General features: G+C 35.4%; 1 long non-coding RNA gene across 1 annotated transcript in view; it reads right to left on the reverse strand.

Moving 5' to 3' along the window:
- Positions 1 to 384: 384 nt before the first annotated feature.
- LOC111774998 (uncharacterized) overlaps positions 385 to 22,302 on the reverse strand; it is a 101,614-nt gene continuing 79,696 nt past the window's right edge. Inside the window, exon 3 of the long non-coding RNA XR_011421339.1 lies at positions 385 to 2,528. This is a non-coding gene — a long non-coding RNA (uncharacterized lncRNA). The remainder of the gene's footprint in view (positions 2,529 to 22,302) is intronic.

The raw sequence follows: 22,302 nt of genomic DNA on the forward strand, positions 1-22,302 counted from the left end.
GTATTTTCTTTCACTTGCAACCAAGAGTCCTAATTGGTGCAGTCCCTAAAGAGGAAGCCGTGGGTGGAGAGTGGAAGAGAACAAGCTAATATTTAGTAAGTGACTATTTTGTCCCCACCATGTAAAGCCAGGCACTGCTGGGGGTTTTTCGTTTTTCAATAAAGTTCACAATATTCCAGGAAGCCAAATGAGAGACTGTGTCTTAGAACAGAGTTCTGCCTAACGCCAAATCCTATTCGTTTTGCATCACACTGTGCGATCAGTCTGAGGTTTACTCCAGGCCAGCATGCTGTGTTTCTGGGAAACCTAGTGTTCTGTGAGATGGTAATGAATGTTACGTGAAGACAAAATTCTTAATATGTAAGAAACTCTCAATATGTAAGATAATTATTAAACACGCTTCTGTCTTTATTTTCCTTATGTCTTTTAGAAATGCTCAAAGGGTCTCATGAGAGATCACCCACAGAATGAATTAAAGATGGTTAAGAATTACGCATAGGCAACATTTTCCAACTATACAATGAATTTTCAAACTACACAGTGATCTATAGTTTTTATTTAAGAATTTAAGTTTGTGCTTCTGACTTGTTCTGGGACTTTATTCCATTTGTGTTGCTCTAAGAGGTTCATATTACACATGACTGTGGCTGACAAAGGCAAGTTAATAAGAACAGACTCAAATAATTCTCCAATAAAACAACAAAGAAAATCAGAATGATTCAAAATGTACATAATTAGTGACAACTGCAGATTTCCAAACACAATTGTGAAGTGAACTGTCCAAGATAACTAACCAAATATTTTGGGAACTACCAATTCTAAGAGTTAAAACCTTAAATTTGTCTTATTCTCTTGGCTGCAATTTACTTTTGAAAATGAGAATTTGGTAATATCCTGGGACTAAAACAAAATATTGGAATATGTTTGATGCTGTGCTTAAGATGAAGACCTAACTCAAAAACATCATTACTTCTGTTTAATAACTACATGAAAAAGACACAAGCACTGTTCTCTTACAAAGAATGATTAATTTTACATCATATTACATTACAAAGATGAACAATAAATTATGATTTACTTTATCTAGCTATTTTAATTCTTTTTGTTCTTAATTTTTTAAAAAGATTTAATTTCTCTAAAGCTGCTTTTTTAAGTTATAGAGTTTTAAAACCACACGAATAAATTTAGATTTCTTGCAGCAATTATTTCATCTGAGAACGTTTTTGCTGTCTTTGAAAACGCAAGAGAGACTCTTATTGTCAATGTACCAATTAGTCTTATACGTGGAAGAAATTGCACGATGATTCTTTTAATCCTCAAAATGTGAGGAGGCTGTATAGGAAGCTCCTTATTTTACTGCCACATCTCTAGACATTCAATGGTCCATCTTCTGTCACGGGGACTTATGAGTGTCTTAGGATGTTGACAACTTGGGGATTGTCCTCAAAGGCTGTATTAGAAAAAGGTGGAACAACAATGTCTTGCCTGCTGGAAAATCAACGTGTAGTGGGTTGATTGCTTTATGAGGGAAGTTCTAGACAGGGCCAATTTCATAACCTTGCAACCTCTGCAGTCACTCAGGGCGCAGTACTTATTTAATGCTCTGCTGTCGCTGCTTTGATATTCTGAACAGCTTTTGAATATGGGGCCCTGAACTTTCATTCTGCACTGGGCCCCATAAATTACATAGCCAGTCCTGCTTCTAGGAGCTGGGGATACATAGTGAATAAGCGAATGAAAATTCTTGCTCTCATGACACTTACATTTTAGTAAGAGAGACAAAAAACAAACAACATAGCAAAGTATGAAATAAGCAGCTAAAGGAAACGTCCTAAGGAGAAAAATAAGGCATGGAATGGGAATAGAAAATACATGTGTGTATGAAGGTCAGGGGGTGGAGTTTGAACTTTTAGACAAACTGACTAGGAAGTCCTCAATGAGAATGTGATATATGAATAATAATCTGAGGATAATGAAGGGGTGAACCATAGTAAGATATGGTAGAAAAGTCTTTCAGACAAAGGGGCCAGCTTGTGCAAAAACCCTGAGGGGAGAGTGTGCCTAGAACAGTGAACTGACCAGTGTAGGTGGAGAAAATAAGTGAAAGGGAGATTAGTTGATGTCAAAGAGGGTGGCGGAGGACTTTGGATTTACTCTAAGTAAGATGGAAAGCCACAGGATATTTAGGCAGAGGAATGATATGATCTGAAAGCATCACAGTGCCTGCCATGTTGAGAATAGCCTGGAGGAGCAGGATCAATGGGGACAAGAGGAATGGCTAATAACACACCAATGAAGACCACATACATTGTTCACTCAATACAGACTACACTGTCTGTGGTTCCAAGATGCTCTTGAACCGTGATGCTTGCTCTAGTGGAAGCTGGAATGCGGGTAATTGTTTCTAGATTCCAACTTGGCTCCATCTTCTGGCTTCAGTCACCTTTTCTCAGGCTTTTTGACCTTTCTCTTTCTGCGCATACTTCTCAATGTCTTACTCACTGCCACGACTGGGAATCCTTTCTAGTCTGTGGGCAGAGAGGAGCTGAGTCTTACCAAAGTTATGCATGACAACAGTCTACTAACCAAACAAGAACTAATAAAGAACTGTCTACTTACCCCAAACCTCACCAATTAAAGCTACAGAGAGTGCTGTGAAAAGAATAAGGTAATAAGAAGACAAAATCCCCCATTACTCAATACTCTGGATACTTGGGAGTCATTAAACAATCAGAGTCTAAGGAAGAAGAGTGAGAAGATGATCAGCACGACTAATGAATGAGAGTTTTTGTGAAAGTGGGGAGAAGGCCTATGGGTGGCAATGGAAGGATGTACCTGTATGGCCATATGTTTTCTGTTACGTGAGAGTGTACTCTATCCTTAGGAGAAACACAGGAAGGGCATACACATATATAATCCCACCACTGGGTGGAGGATTGGAAGATGGACCTCCATCTCTGCCCTATTCTATTTTCTGCTCATCAGTTTTCTCTGTCTCTTTGCTGATCTGTGTTGCCACATTGCTGACCCAGGCCCACACTCTGTGTTTCGTCAAGCCCCAGTGCTCAGCACTATTTGCTGATCACATGTGTAACACCGCAGTTTAAAATCTCTCATAGAGAAATGCTGATTGGCCTAATTTGGGTTGAACTCTGACGCAGAAAATTTTGGTCATTAAGACCAAGGTCAGCACAGTCTTCTAGGAGTGGTGAATAAGATATTTTATTTAGGAAAAGGGTTTTGCCTGAGAGAAAAGCTGAGGTTTTCTAGTTTACTGTGTAATCATTTTATGCTTCGTACTATGAGAGATTTTAGAACCCACTCCACACTTTTGGAGTCTATACAGGCTGGAGATATATATGCCCAGAGAGTTCTTTTGTTCTATTGGGTTGTGACAGAGTAACTCACTCTATCCCTCTATGTTGACCTCAGGATAAACACCATTTATAAATCAAATCATCTGCTTGGATGGCACATTCAGTACCATGAGCAATCATTTTTTTCTTCAATCATAAAAAGTTGGAAGAAAAATTTGATAAGCTAAGGATACCATGTTGTAGCGGAATTATAGAGATGCATTTTTGCTAAAGACCAAACTTTTCTTTATGTTGTTGGATTTGATTATTTGTTTACTAAATCCTGCAAGAGACAAAATCAGGCGACATTTTAATATTTGCTATATAAGATAATTTCTTTTAATGTTGTCTTAGTTCCAAACTAAAAATAGATTATCAAATGAGTTCTAAATAGGAACTTAAATACTTATCTCAAATATTTCTCATAAGCACTAATACACTACAAATCTCTTTTTCTAGAAGGATGACAAACAGCTCAATTTCTTTATGAGCAATTTTTATTCCCTTTTCTGAGTGTTAAATTTAATACTCTTAAATTATAGGCTACAATGATTTAATCTTGAGCTATATCAAAGAGCTGTTAGGTTATTTTATTTTATTTCCAAAAATATTTCCTGTGTTTAGTTTATGCTTGTTTATACTTGCTAGAACATATACAAAACCATACATATTGTATTACCAATACTAAAAAACAAAGGGAGAAATTTGGTAAATTAGTAGACAGATATTTAAAATACATATTCTGTTTAAAATTTTAATTCTCATAAGTGTTATACTTTAAGTCTATAAATAATTTCTTTTCATGATTCATTTTGGAGTAAGAGGAAAGAGGCTCTTAAAGTTATTTATCTATGCTGTACTTTGTTTCAAAATATTACTGTACATTCTCAAAATTCCTTTACAATTATGTTCTTATTAATGGTATTAGGTATATTGGCATATGGCAAATCAGCCCAAAACTAAGGTGCTTAAAATAATAAATATCTATTATCTCACAGTTTCTGTGGGTCAGGAATTCAGGTGCAGCTTGACTAGGTGCCTCTGACTCACGATCTCTCACAGGCTTCACTCAAGGTATCAGCTGGGGCTGCAGCCTCATCTCAAGGCTTGACTGGAGAAGATCTGCTTCCAAACTCAGTCACGTAATTTGAGGCCTAATAGCCAAAGATTTAGTCCCTCTTGGGCTGTTGGACTGAGGGTTTCAATTCCTCACTGGCTGTTGGCCCAGAGGCCTTCCTTAATTCTTTGCCACATGGGCCTCTCTACAGGAAAACTCGCAATATAGTAGCTTGCTTACATTAGAGCAAGGGCTGAGAGAGAAAGAAAGTAGACAGAAGCTAGAGGCTTTTTGTAACCTAATGTCAATAGTGATATACAATCACTTTTGCCATACTGTATTCAGTAGGATTAATTCATTATGTCCAGCCCACACTCGATGGAAGACAACTACAGAAGAGCATGAATAACAGAGGGCAAGGATCATGTGAAGCCATTTTAGAGACTGCCTACCACACTAATCATTGTAACAATTGCTAAGGAGCTACTATTAGAGAAATTTTTAAGAGTTTTGTAGGGGCTTCAGTGGAAGCATAGACGAGTGGCAGCCTGCCCGATGTAGTACAGCCTTGCCTTGGAAGTCAGAAGCCTGGCATCTTAACCTAACATTGTCACCTGTGACCTTGGATCATTTGTGCTTTAAATCTTTACTGAACCATAATAAGGCCTGAGGAAGTATTCTCAGACACACAGCTGAATATAGGAGTCAGGTGGAGTAGCCAAGAGCTGCATAGTGTGGGACAGAGGGAAGCCAAAAGACAATCTCCAAATGAAACAGTGAGAGCATTATCCTGATGCTATAGCCAGGCAAAAACATGCCAAAAAAGAAAAATTCAGGTCAATATTTCTAATAAATGTAGATGTAAAACTCTTCAACAAAATACTAGCAAATAGAATTCAACAGCACATTAAAAGGATCATATACCATGACCAAGCAGGATTGCCCAAGGATGCAAGAATGGTTCAATAATCAATCAATGTGATACACCACATTAATAGGACAAAGAATTAAAATCATATGATCATCTCAATAGATAAAAACCATTTAACAAAATTCAATACCCTTTCAGGATAAACACACTGAAAAACTAGGAATAAAAGAAAATTACAACAAAATCAAGGCCATATGTGAAGAGCTCACAGCTAACAATATACTTGGTGATAAAAACTGAAATATTTTTTCTAAGATTAAGAACAAGGCAAGGATGTCTACTTTTGCTTCTTGTATTCAACATAGTACTAGAAGTCCTAGCTAGAGCAATTCGGCAAGAAAAAGAAATGGAAGGCGTTCAACTCAGAAAAGGAGAAGTAAAATCATCTCTGTTCATAGATGGCATGAACTAAAAGTCCCACAAGAAAAATGTGAGAACTAAAAAACAAATTCCACAAATTTGCAGCATACTAATCAACATATAAAAATCAGTTATGTTTCTATACACTAAGAACTAACAATCTGAAAATGAAATTAAGAAAAGAATACCATTTACAATAACAAAAGGAATAAAACACTTAGGAATAATTTTAACCAATGAGGCAAAAGACTTGTACACTGAAAACTATAAAACATTGCTGAAATTAAAGAACACAAATAGGAAGAAACCCTACAGGCTAGGAGAGAATGGAATGATATATTCCAATTACTGAAAGACAAAAACTTTCAGCCAAGAATACTCTATCCAGCAAAACTTTCCTTAAGATACAATGGAGAAATAAATGTTTTCCCAGATAAACAAAAGCTGAGGGAGTTAATTGCCACTAGCCTCCCCTACAAGAAATAACTAAAGATGCCATCACACCAGCACCAAAGAGGCAAAAATCTACAAAGCTCTGAGCAAGGAGATAAATAGACAGACATGAATGGCCAGAAACCTGCAGCTCTCTAGCAGAACAGGGAGACAGAGACTCAGTTAAAACTTAAAAGAGAAAGAGATAAAAGCATTAAAAGTAATTATAAATGCCTCAACTTAGCCACGAACTCAAAAAAATTAAAAACAGAACAATTTGTAACAGCAATTACTCAGAAGGTGAGAGGAAAGGGAAGGAACCTGTTTAGGTTAATGGAGATAAGAGGCTTTCAGAAAACAGACTATCTCATCTACAAGATCTTTCATACAATCCTCATGGTAACCACTAAACAAAAAATCAGAGCAAAGCCACAAATCACAAAAAGAGAGAAAACTGAGAAATGTCCCTCAGAAAACTAACAAAATGAAATGGCAGTCAGAGATACAAAGGAAGAGAAACAGTGGAAACATAGAACCATCAGAAAACAAGAGATAAAATGGCAGCATTAAGCCCTCATATAACAATAATCACTCTAAATGTCAATGGATTGAATTCTCCAATCAAAAGACACAGAGTAGCTGGGTGGATTAAAAAACAAGATCCAACAATATGCTGCCTCCAAGAAATGCACCTCAGCTCCAAAGACAAACATAGGCTTAGAGTGAAGGGAGGCAATACTCCAAGCTAATGGCCAAAAAAAAGAAGCAGGTGTTGCCATACTTTTATCAGACAAAGCAGACTTCAAGTCAAAAAAGACAATGAGAAACAAAGAGGGGCTGTAATAATAAAAGGGACATTCCACCAGGAGGAACTAATGTTTATTAATATATATGCACCTAACACAGGGACACCAAAGTACATAAAGCAGTTATTAACAGACCTAAAGGGAGAAATTAACAGGTACACAATAATAGTAGGGGGCATCAACACCCCATTCATTTCAATGAACAGATCATCCAGCAAAAAGTCAACAAGAAAATAGTAGATTTAAATGAAACACTTGACCAGATGGACTTAATAGATACATACAGAGAATTCCATCCCAAAACAGAAGAATATACATTCTTCTCAAGTTCTCATGGAACATTCTCAAAGATAGACCACATACTGGGTAACAAGGCAAGCTTTAATAAATTTAAGAAGATTGAAATCATCCCAACCATTTTTTTCTGACCACAATCCTATGAAGCTAGAAATCCATCACAAAAACAAAACTGGGAAACTCAGAAACACGTGAAGACTAAACAACATGCTATTGAACAAACATTGGATCATTGAAGAAATCAAGGTGGAAATTAAAAAATACCCGGAGAGAGATGAAAATGAAAACACAACATACCAACTCTTATGGGATGCAGCAAAAGCAGTCATAAAAGGGAAATTCATAGTAATACAGGCCCACCTCACAAGCAAGAAAAGTCTCAAATAAGTAATCTTAAAATGCACCTAATAGAGCTAGAAAAACAAGAACAGAAAAAGCCCAAAGTCAGCAGAAGGAGGGAAATAATAAAAATCAGAGCATAAATAAATGAAATAGAGACTGAAAAAAAAAAAACAGTAGAGAGGATTAATGAAACTAAGAGCTGGTTCTTTGAGAAGATAAACAAAATTGACAAACCCTTAGCCAGACTCACCAAGAAAAAGAAAGAAGCCTCAAATAAATAAACTTAGAAATGAAAGAGTATAAATTACAACAGGTACTGCAGAAATTAAAAAGATTATAAGAGAACACTATGAAAAATTATATGGCCAGAAATTAAACAACCTAGAAGAAATGGGTGAATTCCTAGACTCATACAACCTCCCAAAACTGAATCAAGAAGAAATAGAGAATCTGAATAGACCAATCACAAGTACAGAGATTGAAATAGTAATCAAAAACCTCCCAAAAAACAAAAGTCCAGGACCAGATGGTTTCTCTGGAGAATTCTACCAAACATTCAAATAAAAGTTAATGCCTATCCTTCTCAAACTATTCTGAAAAATTGAAGAAGATGGAACACTTCCTAACACATTTTATAAGGCCAACATCACCCTGATACCAAAACCAGACAGGGACAACATGAAGAAGGAAAACTACAGGTCAATATCACTGATGAATTTAGCTGTAAAAATCCTCAACAAAATATTGGAAAACTGAATATAGCAATACATTTAAAGAATCGTACACCATGATCTAGTGGGATTCATTCCAGGGATACAGGGATGGTTCAACATCCACAAATCAATCAATGTGATGCACCACATTAACAAAGTGAGGAATAAGCATCACATGATCATCTCAATAAATGCAAAGAAAGTATAATACAAGATCCAACATCCATTTATGATAAAAATTCGCAATAAAAAGGGTATTGAAGGAAAGTGCCTCAACATAATAAAGGCCATATATGATAAACCTACAGCCAACATCATACTTAACGGTGAAAAACTGAAAGCCATGCCTCTGAGAACAGGAACAAGACAGGGGTGCCCACTCTCACCACTCTTATTCAACATAGTACTGGAGGTATTGGTCAGAGCAATTATGCAAGAAAAAGAAATCCAAATTGGAAAGGAAGAAATGAAACTTTTGCTATTTGCAGGTGATAAGATTTTGTATATAGAAAACCCTAAAGAATCCACCAGAAGACTATTAGAAATAATCAATAACTACTGCAAAGTTGCAGGGTACAAAATCAATTTTAAAAAACCAGTTGCACTCCTATACACTAGTAATGAAATAGCAGAAAAAGAAATCAAGAATACAGTCCTATTTACAATCACAAAAAAAGAATAAAATACCGAGGAATAGACTTAACTGAAGAGGTGAAAGACCTTTACACTTAAAACTGTTAGATATTATTGAAAGAAATTGAAGAAGATATAAAGAAATGGAAAGATATTCCATGTTCATGGGTCAGAAGAATAAACATAGATAAAAAGTCCATACTACCTAAAGCAATTTACAGATTCAATGCAATCCCAATCAAAATCCCAATGACATTCTTCACAGAAATAGAACAAAGAATCCAAAAATTTATATGGAACAACAAAAGACCTCGAATAGCCAAAGCAGTCCTGAGAGAAAAAAACAAAGCTGGACATCACAATCCCTGACTTCAAAACACACTACAAAGCTATAGTAATCAAAACAGCACGGTACTGGTACAAAAATAGACAAACGGGTCAATGGATCAGAATTGAAAGCCCAGAAATAAAACCACACATCTATGCACAGTTAATCTTTGACAAAGGAGGCAAGAACATACAAGGGAGAAAGGAAAATCTCTTCAATAAATGGTGTTGGGAAAATTGGACAGCCACATGCAAAAGAATGAAAGTGGATCATTTATCTGGCACCATACACAGAAATTAACTTTAAATGGGTCAAAGATTTGAATGTAAGAACTGAAACTATAAAAACCCTAGAAGAAAATATAGGCAGTACACACTTCGACATTGGTCTTAGCCACATCTTTTCAAATACCATGTCTACTAGAGTACAGGAAACAGAAGAAAAAGTTAACAAATGGGACCACATCAGACTAAAAACCTTCTGCAAAGCAAAGGAAACCATGAACAAAATGGAAAGACAACCCACTAACTAGGAAAAAATATTTGCAAACCATTTGTCAGACAAGGGATTGATCTCCAAAGTACATAAAGAACTTACACAACTGAACAACAACAACAAAAATAACCCAATCAAAAAATAGGCAGAGGATATGAACAGACATTTTACCAAGGAAGATATACAGATGACCAACAGACACATGAAAAGATGCTCAACATCACTAATTATTAGGGAAATGCAAATCAAAACTATAATGAGATATCACCTTACACCAGTCAGAATCGCTATAATTACTAGGACAAAAAACAACAAATGTTGGAGAGGATGTGGAGAAAAGGGAACGCTCATACACTGCTGGTGGGAATGCAAATTGGTGCAGCCACTATGGAAAACAGTACAGAGATTCCTCGAAATGCTAAATATAGAAATACCATATGACCCAGCTACCCCACTATTGAGTATCTACCCAAACAACTTGAAATTAACAATCCAAAGTAACATATGTACCTATGTTTGTTGCAGCACTATTCACAACAGCCAAGACATGGAAACAATCCAAGTGCCCATCATCTGATCATTGGATAAAGAAGATGTGGTATATATATATACAATGGAATACTACTCAGCTGTAAAAAAAGACAAAATCATCCATTTGCAACAACATGGATGGATCTGGAGGGAATTATGCTAAGCAAAATAAGCCAGACGGACTAAGACAAACACCAGATGATTTCACTCATGTGTGGAATATAAACACACACGTGGACAAAGAAAACAGTTCAGTGGTTACCAGAGGGAGCAGGGTTACAGGGGGTGAAGGAGACCACTTGCCTGGTGACAGACAAGAAATATGTACAACTGAAATTTCACACTGATATAACTATTATGAACTCAATTTAAAAAAAGAAGACAGAAAAAACTGCAAGGGTATCTGTATTCAAGCACTGGAAGGCCTAACATTGTTAAAAATGCCAGATTTTCCTGAAGCAATCTACTGATTCAATACAATCCCTATCAAAATCCCAATGACACTTTCTTTCAGAAATAGAAAAAAAATCTTAATGTTTCTGTGGAACCAAAACAGATTCTGAATAGCCAAAAAAATCTTCAGAGAGAACAAAGCCAGAGGTCTCACACTTCCAGTCTTCAAAACATACTACAAAGTTTCAGTAACCAAAAGAGTATGGTACTGGCATAAAGGCAGACATATAGATGAATGGAAGAGAATAGAGAACAATAATAAATCCACACATATACGGCCAAATGATCTTCAACAAAAGTGCCAAGACTATACAACAGGGAAAAGAGAATCTCTTCAACAAATGCTGTTAGGAAAAGTGTGTATACATGTGCAAAAGAATGAAATCGAACCTTTATTTCACAACATACACAAACGTAAACTGAAAATGGATTAAAAACTTAAACATAAGCTATGAAACTACAAAACTCCTGAAAGAAAACAGGGGGATATCTTCATAACATTGGTCTCAGTGATGATTTCTTGGACATGACTTCAAAAGTACAGGTAACAAACGCAAAAATAGACTAGCGGAACTACATCAAACCCAAAAACTTCTGTGCAGTAAAGGAAACAACCAACAGAATGAATAGGCAACCTAGATAATGGGAGAAAATGGTTGCAAACCGTATATCTCATGAAGGGTTATTACCTCTGTGTATTTATCCAAAAGAATTGAAAACAGGATCTGAAAGAGATATTTGCATGTCCATGTTCCTTGTGCACAATTCATAATTACCAAGATACGGAAACAACCTAAATGTACATTGATGAGTGAAGAGAGAGAGAAAATTTGTATATACATACAAAGCAATATTACTCAGCCTTAAAAAAAGAAAGAAATCCTCTAATACACAACAACATGGACGAATCTGGAGAATATTATGCTAAGTGCAATACATCAGTCACAGAAGGACAAATACTGGATGATTTCACTTATATAGATATCTAAACTGGTCAAACTCATAGAAGCTGAAAGTAGAATGGTGGTTGCCAGGGGCTGGAGGGAGAGGTAAACGCGCAGTTGGTATTCAATGGATATAGAGTTTCAGTCATGCAAGATGAAAAAGTTCTAGCAATACGCTGTACAACAATGTACATACAGTCAGCAAGACTGCACAATACACTTAAAATCTCCTTAAGAAGATAGATTCATGTTATGTGTTCTTTACCACAATAAAAAAACAAGAATAAAGTAGATTCTAAGCAATTGACAAAAGAGTTGCTTGATATGACCAACATGGTGACAAAGGTGAATTATTTTCCAAACAACAAAAGACATAAGAGAAATAGCAACACGAAATCAAATTCTCTGGGAAAAACAATAAAATGTATAGGGAATTCATGGTCCAAATGTTAAGCAAATCAAACTAAAATAGTGCAAATTTTGAAAAACATGAAGTATAGAGAAAACCATTTCACCTGTAAATGAGGATCATTCTCCTTTGATTTGCTTGACACCCCTGTTATTGGACCTATAGTAAAGAAGCTAAATTTATGCACACTGTGCACTAAAATCTATAGTCATAATGATACAATTATTTATTGATTTTCAACTTACAGATTTAGCTTATGAACAAAACATCGAAGAATATCAAGGAGCAGAATGTAAAATTTTCAACTTTGACAACTTAAAAGTTAATTTTCAGCTGACAACGTGTTGGGAAATCGAAGGAGAAAGATGAAGTAGGGACAACTGTAAGGGCTTAATATCTCTAACCTGGTGTCCAGTGAAAAGATGCTGTCTAAAGTTGTTAAAATGTGGAAGGTTGACATTGGTGGGTCAAACGCAACAGGCTACAGGTGTTAGCCTGCAATGGTAATGTGAATCGGATGATAGTACATGATGTAATTTGTGACATGCAAATTCTTTCTTCCTCCTCCTCCTCTTCTCTTTTTCCTTGTCTCCTCCTCTTTATTCTCTTTCTCCTTCTCCTCTTCCTTCTTCTGTAAACTGGGCTTTTAGGCAAAATAAATCTTGTCAATGTCTGAGAGTTTGTGGCCTCTGGTTTCAGTATAACTGTTGAAGCTTTCTTGTCCAAACTTCTCCTCTTATCCAAAGATAGGCCGGGGTGTCTGGCACTTTCATTCGATCTCTGCATCAATTCTATCTTCTGCTTCTTTTAACATTTTCACCTTTGAGTTCCAAAACACACAGCTCTTGCCAGTTAAAAGCCTTTGTTGTCTTGGTTATGATGAACCTTGAAGCTAAAAATTTGTCTTTTCGTTCTCTCCATGCCCTTTCGTATTTTTCCTTATGAAATGAATATTCTAGAGGCAATGAATAATACTAAGTCAGAGAGGGTGGGAGAGAAGCAACAAAAGATTCTGGGAGAAAAGCACAAGGGAGCATATTCACAAATGTTATGTCACTCAATTTATTATTTAAAGATAAATAATATAGAACATAGAACAGTACAAACAAAGAAGGGATATAAAGGTAGAAAAGTGGGTAGGCTTTGTAAATAAATCCTCCCCTTCGATGTTTGGTCATCAGTTGATAACGTAGTAAAATTTTTAATCAATTATTAATATTTAAACTTAAGGAGGAAATCATTAGAAGATTTTTTGTAAAATGAAATAATGTATTTAGAAGATTTTGCTTCATGAAATTGAGGCTGAGAAGAGGAGGAGAGAATTAGGTAAATGTTGCTTTTCATTATAGACTTTTGTTATTTTATATATTTTTTGGCTATGTGCATGTCTTATCTGACAGAATTTTAACATTTTAGAGAAAGGATAAAAGCTACCAGCAGTTTGAATAAATTGTTCTAGGGAGATGCAATCAAATGCATCTTGGGGAGAACATTGCTCCTTTTTGGAAAAAACAGATAAAAGGTGTTTTGGTTTCACAAAAAGTAGCAAAGCCAAGATAAGAATAGAGTATAGAGACATGAAAAGCAAGAAAAGTTAAGTTGCTCTGCAAAATCAGGGAAGCTATGCTCATTAGGAGCAAAATTTTTTCCTGTGAGAATAGATGGTGTGCAGAGAGAAGATTTGATGGGAAGAAGACAGAAAAAATCTGAAAGATTTGGTCCAAATGTAATGGTGGCATGATAGGCTCCAGAAAAAAGAAATCCTGTAAGGGTTCTCCATGACGAATTGAACTTTAAGAAAACTGATGATTGACATCGACTTTTTTGTCTTTTTCATTCTATCCATTCCCAGTGTCAGTAGCAAGTCTGTTGCATAGGACAGTCTTCTGTTGGTGACACCGAATGGGGAACAAGGAAGGAATGTGTTTAAGGCAGTGAAGGGAATAGTGGTTATCAATATACTGTGCTTCTCTCTGTGATTTCCATGGTTCCAAGAAGTGACTAACAGCAAACTGAACGTGTCCATGGTGGAGTGGAGAGATACAGAAGTCAAACAACTGAAGATAATCAAGGCATGAAAAGAAAAACGTAATGTTTTCTCCAATACACTAAATGAAAGAAATTCTTGAAGGTAATGGATTTATGACTATATACTCACGTTACACTTGCTTGCAGAATTAAAGTAAGGAACTAAAATATTTTCAAATTACCACTTCACCACTAATTTCTATGGTTAGTTCTACAAAGTAGGCATCAAAGTAGACTTCCTTATATGGTCCTATGTTCGTAGAACACATAGTTCTTTAACTCAGGCTTTTTCTTCCTTTGCTGCTCTAATCAATCTGTGGTTTCTCTAAAGTTTTCCACAAGTACTTTCCATGCAGCCCTCCCTTTGGACTTGTCAGAATCTTGAGATCTGTTTTCTTTTCCTGAACTTGGCCAGCTCCCTTGGGCTGGGAGTTTTCTCCCAGCTTTGGTCTGCTTCTGTTCCTGGGTACTTTGGGGGTGAATAAATTTCCTTATGAAGGTAATTGTCTCTCTCAGAGTCAGTGCCCAAACATGAAATTCAATCGTTATTTTGTGACAGAAGTACATTTTTCTTAAGGTGGGAGATTTGTTCTCCTCTTTTTTTTTTTTTCCGGTTTGAGGAAGATTAGCCTTGAGCTGACATCTGCCGCCAATCCTCCTTTTTGCTGAGGAAGACTGGCCCTGAGCTAACATCCATGCCCATCTTCCTCTACTTTATATGTAGGATGCCTACCACAGCATGGCTTGCCAAGCAGTGCCATGTCTGCACCTGGGATCAGAACCAGTGAACCATGGGTCACACTTAACTGCTGGCCGCTGGGCCAGCCCCCAAGTCCTATTCTCCTTTTATCTCATTAGTTAATATTTTTTCATTGATTTAGTTACTTCGCTATATGTTCAGGACCCTGTTCCCACTTGACTAGGATGCAGTCTTTCTGTCCTATATACTACATATAGTCTATGTAAAATGAAGCCTATTACCAAGGTAGCATTTGTTTTGAGGCATAGTCTAGTAAAATAACATAGTTGTCAACAGAATATACAGAACTCTGGTTTGACGATAAAGATAATTTTGGAGAAAAATAACTCAAAAGATGTTGAATCAAGAGACCTTGATTTAAGTCATGGCTCACTTTCTGATATAATAAGTGATATCGAACAAAATCTTGGTTACATTACCTAATGACCTGAGATCTAATTTTATGTATTTTATCTCATAGAGAAAAGGGTTTTCCTTTTAATATATTTTATAGAATTTAGTATATATAATATATTTCAGGAATTTGTTTAATTATGTATCGAGTGTATATTTGAGGACTTATTTAAATGTATATATTTGAAATATATTTATATAGTTTGTTTAATAATAATAATAATTACTAATATATCTCCCACTGGGTATCTTAGTTTCTACAGTTGATTTTTAACCATGGAACATAATTCTTAATGAGTAATCAGGGAAGTGGTATGAGACAGGAGCTACACACATCTCATACTCATCCTTGAATTTGATGCAGCCTAACAGTATACATAATTTCTTAATTCTATACCATATTTATCTTAACAACTTTTCTCTTCTTGAGATCTGACCAAGGACAGTTTTGCAGTAATACCTGGCTATTCTCCATAAATTCAGATTTAAAGGCCAGGGAAGGATTCCAGTGAAATCACGGGATAGCAAGCATGCATATTTATCTCTGATTCCTCCAGGAACCCACTACAATGAGGCTTCAGCCGGCAAGAACCAAGAGAAAAGAAGAGGTGATGGAAGTACATAAAAGGTGATAAAATTCTAAAGGATGTAAGGCAGATGGATGAGTGGGAAGTGACTTAGCAAACCTTAGAAAGCTGAAAACTAAGCGCCCTGCCAAGAAGCAAGCTAGTTCTCAGAGCAGAACTCTGGAAAAGCTGATGAAATTGGGAGCAAGACATCCATTGAAGATAGATAGTATGAGGTGGATCTGAAATTAAAGAAACAGATTGTACATATATAGTTACGCCTCTCATATCACCTCACACAGCCTAACCGTGGCCCCTCACTCACCTGAGCAAAAAGGTCACTGGTATATTTTGTGGAGGGGTTGCCACAAAATGACTCTGGTCTTGAAGACACCAGGCATAGCTGAGAGCAGCAGCATTGTAGCAACAACAGATTAGTGATGTCCCAAACCCCCTCACCTGCTTGGCTTCACTATTCTTGTAGCCAGGCTTAAATCACCCAAGATGGAGTCTGAGGAAATGACCAGTTCAGAAGGAAAATCTATAGATACTGATATTGGGAGTCCCCAGATTCATTTGGCCTGGTGTTTGCCCCATCACCTACATTGAATCTTATCCTCTGACAAATTCCACCATCCACATAGGGGTTCTAATTAGGTTTTTAGAACTTCATTTTTAAATATGAACAGATATTCAAGCATCATCAGTCGAATCAGACAATGAGGAAGGGCTCTAACATACATTGCATCATCACTACACTCTTAATGAGTTCCTACTATGTGCTAGGCAGTGTTATGGGTGCTGTGGATACAGAAGGGAGTGAAACAGACAAAAGTCCCAGTCCTTATAGAGCTGGGTCATTCTAGTTCTTCTATGTGGGATGCGGCCGCAGCATGACCTGATGAGGGGTGTGTAGATACACACCCAGGATGCAAACTGATGAACCCCAGGTCATCAAAGCAGAGCACACAAACTTAACCACTTGGTCACAAGACTGGCCCAAGAATAGAATTCCATACTTACAAAAGAATAACAATATCCACAAGAAAAAGAGATACTGAAAATTAACAATGAAATTTTAAAATGAATAAAAAACTTGAAAATTTAGAGGATAAATTTGAGAGAATCTCTGAGAAAGTAGAATGAAAGACAAATTTAGGGAGAAAAGAGAAAAGAAAGGAGAATAATATTAGAGAATAATATTAGAGAATCTGTTCTGGAATGTAAACATCAAAAGAATAAGAGTTTCAGCAAGAAAGAATAGAGAAAACAGAAGAGAGTAAATTATCAAGGAAATAATGCAAGAAAATTTTCCGGTACTGAAGGATATGATTTTACAGATTAAAATGGCCCAACACGTTGTTCACTGCTTTTTTTTGCATAAAAATTCTTCCTTGAAGAAAAAGTTTCCTTCCTTTTAATGCACGTCCTTTTAGAGGTTTTTATTTCTTTTCTAAAAATGTTTTTATTTCATTTTCATTCTTGAACAAGTACTAATTATAACATTGTAGTTTTCGCTATCAGCACTATGAAGACATTGTTCCATAGTGTTCTGGACTCTATTTGCTTTTGATATATTTGCTGTTCCCTAATTTTCATTTTCCTATGGTTGTTTTTTTGGTAATTTAAGTTCTAATTAATTTCCCCAGTGACAGGAAAATATACACTGTATCAAGCTTTGAAAAGTGTGAGGCTTGTTAAATCGCACTATGATCTATTTTGATAAATGCTTTATGTTCAGTTGAAAAAGATGTATAATCTGCAATTACTGGATGCAGTGTTTAGATATGTCCATTAGGTCAAGTTGTTTGATGGTATGGTTTGAAACTTTTGCATCCTTATTCTTTTTGCTTTGTTTGCCTGTTCTGTCAGTTATTGAGAGGGGCATGTTTTAATATCTAAGATTTTGGATTGTCTATCCTTTTAATTCTGTCGACTTTTAATTTATATATTTTAAAGCTGTTTTCAAGCGCACAGAAATTTAGAATTGTCATAGCTTCTTGTTGATTCAGATGTTTTATCATTATGAAATATCTTTTTATTTTTAATGTCTTGCTTTAAAGTCTACTTTAATATTAATATATTCAAACAAGCTTTCTTTTAAATAACATCTTTATAGCATAGCTTTTCCCTAAATTACCTATCAATATTTATATTTAAAGAGTATTTCTTGTAAATGGCATATGAGGCATTGCATCTTTTTAAAATCTAGTGTGGCAATTTGTCCTTTTATTGGAGTATTTTGGCAATATACATTCAATGTGTTACTTATATAGTTGGGATTTAGTACCACCTTGTTAAATTTTTTTTTTTAAATTTATGCCATGTGTTCTTTGTTCTTCTATTCCTTTTTTCTTGCCTTTCTAAATTAATCATTTATTTTTATTATTACACTTTATTTCTCATATTAGGCTCTTTCTTATATCTTTTACTTGTTTTTATTTTGCATATCCATTAGTTATTTCTCGAGAAATTGCTGAATGCATCCTTACTTCATTAAAAACTTCTATAAATTTGTAATTTTACCATATCTTGAAGAAAGTACCTTATAACAGTTTGTCTATTTACCTTCTCTTCAACATTTTGACTACTGTCATATATTTTACTTCTATAATTTTTAGCCCCCACAAGAGATTATTATTGTCGTTGCTTTAAAGAGTAAGCAATCTTATATGTTTTTCCATGTATTTACCCTTTCTGATACTGTTCATTTCTTTTTGAACATAGATTCTCTCCTCTGGAAACTTTCTTCATCCCAAAGTACTTTTTCTTAGTATTTTTTATGGTGCAGGTCTGCTAGCATCTAATTTTCTCAATTTTTGTTTGTCTGAGAGCATCTTTATTTTGATTTTATTTGTGAAGACATTTTATCAGTATACATCAAAATATAAGTTCAAGCTTTTGCGTTTTGTTTAGTTTTCCTTTCAATTCTTTCAGCATTTAAGATTGAAGATTTATAATCTGGTTTCCAAAGCTTCTCTTGAGAAGATCATCACTTTCTAATTATTTTTATTCAGAAGAAAATATGTCTCATTTCTCTGGCTCCTTTAAATATTTTTACTTTTCATTTTTTGAGTAGTTTGATTTCAGATTTGTTTGTCCTGATTGAGGTTTGCTCAGTTTTTTGTGTCTGTGAGTTGATGCCTTTCATCAGAATTGGAAATTTGAGAACTTATTTCTTCAGATATTGCTTCTGTTCCATTCTTTCTCTCTTCTCTTCTTGGAACTAAACATACCTGCATAATAGAACTTTTGCATAAGTTGTACCTCACTGTTACACTCAGTTGTGACTGCGTGTGATTGTATATGTGTACACCCAAAAGCTGCCTTGTGTCGTTTTATAATTTCTCCTTCCTAAGACAATCAGTGATCTGCTCTCTGTAACTATAGATTAGTTTTCATTTTCTAGAATTTTATATAAATGGAACCATGTTATAAGTACCTTTTTACTGATCTGACTTCTTCCACTTAGCATAATTATTTTGAGATTCATTTATGTTGTTGTGTGTGGCAATATGTCCTTCCTTTTTATTAGTAAACATTATTTCATGATATGTAAATACCATGATTTGTTAAATCTTTTAAAAATTTGAGTTTAAACTCACATCATAGTTTACAGCACAAATAAAATGACCACTTAGGACTATATCTAGTAATACTTTCTAAAGTTTCAGAGAATACTTCCTTTAAAAAAGCTTACAGCTCACCATTTCGAGATAAAATTGCTAGTACCCTAAATCTGTAGCATTTTAATTATATTTATCATTTTCAGGTTGACATTTTTTATGTGCTTTGTCACACCGTGAGAAATAATTAAATGGAAGTTAATATTAGATACTTTTGCCTGAGAGTAAATTTAAAGAATTAAGGTGGTTATAATTCTATCTTCTAAAATATTGAGCCATTTAATTTTAACAGGTACATTTCTTTTTTTCCTATAGGGAACCTCTTCTGAAAACTCTAGGACTGGAAAATACTTTGAAAACAAAATGAGTGAAACTTTAAAAATGTTTCTCATCCCACTGAGTAAAGCTATATTTAAAAGATTGAAAACAAGAAGATGGATGTATTAAAAATTCAACGTGTTAATTAATGGATTATGTCTTTATATGCCAGGATGATTTAAAGTATAGTAAGATATAAAAGCTGTGATATGTTTGAGAAACTGCAATATCAATTTTATTATCTACCATTTAGGAAAATGTAGAGTTACACCAATTATGTGACTCATAGTGAATGAAACCACTCCTTAAAAAAAATCTCTGTAGCATCATCATTAGAAGAAGCACTCATTTTTTTCCCTTTTAACCATGCTGCATTGGTTAAAAGTTTTAATGTAGTCAGAGGATTAAGTTGTGTCATGTAAAAATCATTGGCTCCTAGCCCATGGCTTATTTTAGAGGTAGATTTCACTTTCTGTGCTACATGGCTGTTAGATTTAACAAGAAAATATGGTATCACCAATGACCTAGAAAAAAACAAACAACCCAATCAAAAAGTGGGCAGAAGATGTGAACAGACACTTTTCCAAAGAAGATATACAGATGGCCAATAGGCACATGAAAAGATGCTCAGCATCACTAATCATCAGGGAAGTGCAAATCAAGACTACACTTAGATATCATGTTGTGCCTGTTAGAATGGCTATAATCACCAAGACGAGAAACAACAAATGTTGGAGAGATTGTGGAGAAAAGGGAACGCTCATCCACTGCTGGTGGGGATGCCAACTGGTACAGCCACTGTGGCAAACAGTATGGAGATTTCTCAAAAAGTTAAAAATAGAAATACCATATGACCCAGCTATCTCACTACTGGATATTCACCCAAAGAACTTGAAATCAACAATTCAAAGAGACGTATGCACCCCTATGTTCATTGCAGCATTATTCACTATAGCTAAGACGTCGAGGCAACCTAAGCGCCTATCAACTGATGAACGGATAAAGAAGATGTAGTATAAATATACAATGGAATACTACTTAGCCATAGGAAAGACAAAATTGTCCCATTTTCAACTACACGGATGGATCTAGAGGGCATCATGTTAAACAAAATAAGCCAGTCAGAGAAAGACAAACACCATATGATTTCACTCATATGTGGACTATAAACAAACTTATGAACAAAGAGAACAAATTAGTGGCTACTGGGGGAAGGGAGGTGGAGGGTGGGCACAAGGGATAAAGGGGCATACTTATATGGTGTATGACAAATAAAATGTACAACTGAAATTTCACTACATTGTAAGCTATTGTGATCACAATAAAAAAAAAATATATGGTATCATTGAAAACATAAGCACATGCAAAGTTACTATTTATTTGTAAGTAAGAAAAATTCAGTATGAGTATTTTAAGCAAAATGGAATTTTTTGGAAACATATGTGGGTGCCTTAGCATTTGGAAGAAAGTAGGTAATGAACTAGGGATGCTAGGCTACATATAGTGCAACAAAATGCACAGTGAAAGAAATATGAGATACTCAGGGCTGGATGCAGGATACCTCCTTGGAACAAGTGGTTAACAGAAAGAGCCATATTTTAAGTCCTTTGCTGTAAGAGTGAGAACTAGAGTTGTTGCATCATCATGGGTCCTACTCAAAATGGATAACTTAGGGAGAGTTTAATAAAGTAACTATTTTCAAAGATGTAGACTATTAACAAAGGCTGTTATCATCCTTGACATGAAGAGGCAACAAAAGGAAGCAGTCTTCAGAACCTGAATGAGAAAGCCTTGTAGAGAAAGCTGCCTTGAGATGAATTGTGATTTCAACAATGGGTGCAATCAACACACGTGACTCCACAGAGGAATTAAGCTGAGCTCACTGTTCTCCCCCACTACAGTCTCCTACAGGAGCTCTGTTTTAGCTAAATCCAACAGGTAACCAAAGTCAAGAGGGGCCATTAATGAAGTCAATACAGGTCAACATGCTGAGGGGAGAGCAGCGCGGAGGAAGATGGAGAATGTCCTGAGTTGGGGGATTCATCTAGTACAATTTTGAAGCTTGGAGAACTCTCCTTGCTTATCCCTTACGTGTCACTCTCTGGTAGTCTTGGAAAATCTGTCTTTTTCAAACATGAGTTGGAGCAAAGAAATTTGGTCTCCCTCTATACAAAGAAACCATGAAAAAGTAAGAAAAACAGCAGCATACATTTCTTTTATGTGATAAAATCTCACCAGTAAAATGTTTGCAAAACTCAGATAATAAAGAAAGATTAAACACCCAATCTGAGCTAAAAACAAAACAAAAATGTGAAGTCACCCCTGTCATTCAGAAATATAAAATGCAAAAATACAGAAACTCAGAAAAAATGACCAGGTAACAAAGAATGTAAAAATGGAGCTGGCATAATTCTGGAAAAAAAAATAGAAGCAACAGGCATAATTATTCAGGAAATAAGCACTATATTACAAGAAGCCCAAAGGAGAATAGACACCATGGAAACTTCAGTAGGTGTCATAAAGA

Source organism: Equus caballus, chromosome 9 (assembly GCF_041296265.1).
Source record: "Equus caballus isolate H_3958 breed thoroughbred chromosome 9, TB-T2T, whole genome shotgun sequence".
Lineage (NCBI taxonomy): Eukaryota > Metazoa > Chordata > Mammalia > Perissodactyla > Equidae > Equus > Equus caballus.